We start from the raw sequence: 2763 nt of genomic DNA on the forward strand, positions 1-2763 counted from the left end.
GGGTATAGGCATCTTTAGTCATTTTATTCAGCAATAGTTCTAAATTAAGGAGCAAGGTCATATGGTATCACTGGATATATGCGAGGATCTCCTCATCCCTGCGGCAACCAGACTTTGGGGGTCAGAATTTAGCATTACACTATGTAGCAAATTTCCAAACCTCAACACTTCAGGTTTTTATAACCCAACCAGATAAACATTCTTGATGCTATAGCAGACATTCTCGTGTGAACTAATTGCCCCTTCCTCTATCCATCCATGAACTTTGGTTACTAGCCATTAATCTGTTTTTCTTGTTTTTATATAGTTTTCTTGTTTCTGTAATATTGTTTAAGTTACACTATGAAACCCCTGAAAAACCCCCACCGAGAATTTTTGTTTTCTAGATGTTCATCTAGTTGCATGTAATGTTTCTGGCTAAGTAGTATTCTATGGCGTAGATCGTGATAGCTCAACTGTTCATACAATGAAGAATCATGTGCAGGTAATATTTGGGGCTATTGTGGATGGCTAGGACCCCTACCACATATTGTTAGGATTTGCAACTATATGGGAGTGAAACGTTAACTATGTGGTTTCCATCCTGTGGCACTATTTTTAGGGAGTTATAAACTTTTAGAATGTACTGCCCTGATGGAGGAAGTGGATTATGGGGAGAAGGGTTTGATTTTATTCTTTGTCTATTCTTCCTTTCATGTCCCTACTTTCTGACCAGCTCAGATGTGAGCCACAACCACCAGCTTAGACTCTTTGAGGGAAAATAACTTTCCTTTCTAAAAGAAAAGTTTAACCAGGAATTTTATCACAACCCCAAGAACGTGATTAATGAGGAATACAAGATGACTGTGTACATGGACAAGACTTTCTCTGGGACACAATACAGCTCAGTGAGAATGCAGCTGTGGCTTATGCTCAGCATCTATGTCTCTGAAATGTGGCTTAGCTGTTCATTTTGTGTGAGATATACATCATTTGCCATATCCTAATTTTGTCATTGCTATTAAAAGTAGTTTAATTACTTTTTTTCAACACAATGACAGACACGTTTAATTCTCAGAATTGAGTTTGCTCCCTGACAGTTACTGTAAATGGCCCATCAACATTGTTCCTGAGGTCCTACACGTGACTTGTGGGAGCTACATTCACAGGCACCTGAGTCCATCAGAAGTCACCCAGCTCTTTCTTACTGTCCCACACATGATAGCCCCTTTACCCAGTCTCCACAGTCTCCAGTGAGCAGCAGGGTGGAGAAGAAGAAGAAGAAGAAGAAGAAGAAGAAGAAGAAGAAGAAGAAGAAGAAGAAGAAGAAGAAGAAGAAGAAGAGGAGAAGAAGAAGGAGGAGGAGGGAGGAGGAGGGAGGAGGAGGAGGAGGAGGGAGGAGGAGGAGGAGGAGGAGGAGGAGGAGGAGGGGAGGAGGAGGAGGAGGGAGGAGGAGGAGGAGGAGGAGGAGGAGGAGGGAGGAGGAGACTTTGACTCCAGGTCACTCTCTGAATTGCATTGGGGAGCTTGCACTTGTGGCCACAGGGGGCATTCCCTAGGACCTTGACTTCCGTGTTGTTTTCTGAGAGTGTGGCCAACATTCACTCAGCTGTCCCTCAGAGGGTCTCCCCAGGCTACCACTCAACTTGAGGACACATCCAAAAATATTGGTCTCCAAGTTTCTCTCTGACTAAGAGGACAAGATTTCTGTCTAGCTTACAATGCAATGAGATTCCGTCATTATTTTTATTGGCTTCCGCTTCTCGAGCTCCAGGTCTGAACTGTATAGGAATGGCTGTTCTGCATATCTTCTAAATCTTGTGCGAGCGTAATGCCCTGACATTGTTCCTCTTCATGAGGGTCAGCTTTCTTCTTTGCCAGTTGCCGAGCTTCATCTACAGCATGAAGCGCATGGTCTGAATACAGGCTTCTCTCTGTCTTTACCTGCTGTAATAGACCCACCATCTCTTCCTGCAATGGGGTGAGTGGCTTGGTGATCAGCGATGGCCTCTGCAGATACAAGGTGCCCAACAAGTGCCAAGGAGACCAGCTACTTGAAGGCACAGCCTCAAGGGACAGACCAGGAGAACTACCTGCCCAGAGCCTGTCAAGCTGCTGCCAGCCTCTAGCCACCCCTAAAAGAGTACGCCCTATGGGCACTGCCATCTTTCTATCTTCCCCTTAATTACTTTCTAAATTTAAGGAGATTCATTTTCTCCTTCTTCTGGCTCTCTTAAGATCTTTTGTTTTGATAGTCTTTTGGACATATTTTCTTTTCTGTCTGAAATTTTAAAAAAAAAGATTTTTAAAATTTATTTTATTTCGATGCATGTGAGCTTGTTTGAGTGCAAGATAAACATGTGTGTTCAGGAGCACGTAGTACCTTGAAGAAGGCATATTTGGATCTTCTGGAAATAGAGTTAAAGACAGATGTGAGTCACACTGTGGGTGCTGGGAACCAAACCTGGGTCCTCTGCAAAGTCAGCAAGTAATCTTAATGACTGAGTTATTTTTCTGATTCCTAAAATCTCTACTTAAAGTTTTATTTATGTATTTATTATTTGTGTGTGTGTGTGTGTGTGTGTGTGTGCGCGCGCGCGCGCGTGTGCTCTCACGCATGTGTGTTTGTGTGAGGGAGGTCAGAAGACAGCTTAAAGTAGTTGATTCTTTCCTTCCAGTTTATGGACCCATAAGGTCAGGGATGGAATCGAGGTCTTCAGCTTGCCAGCAAGCACTTTAATTCAGTGAACTGTCACGCCAGCCCTATCTGCAAATTCTGTGAAT

At 43.4% G+C, this 2763-nt stretch overlaps 1 pseudogene; it reads right to left on the reverse strand.

Moving 5' to 3' along the window:
• Positions 1-1161: 1161 nt before the first annotated feature.
• On the reverse strand, positions 1162-2145 carry LOC116894633 (annotated as a pseudogene).
• Positions 2146-2763: the final 618 nt, after the last annotated feature.

The sequence above is a fragment of the Rattus rattus genome, chromosome 2, assembly GCF_011064425.1.
Source record: "Rattus rattus isolate New Zealand chromosome 2, Rrattus_CSIRO_v1, whole genome shotgun sequence".
Taxonomy (NCBI): Eukaryota; Metazoa; Chordata; class Mammalia; order Rodentia; family Muridae; genus Rattus; species Rattus rattus.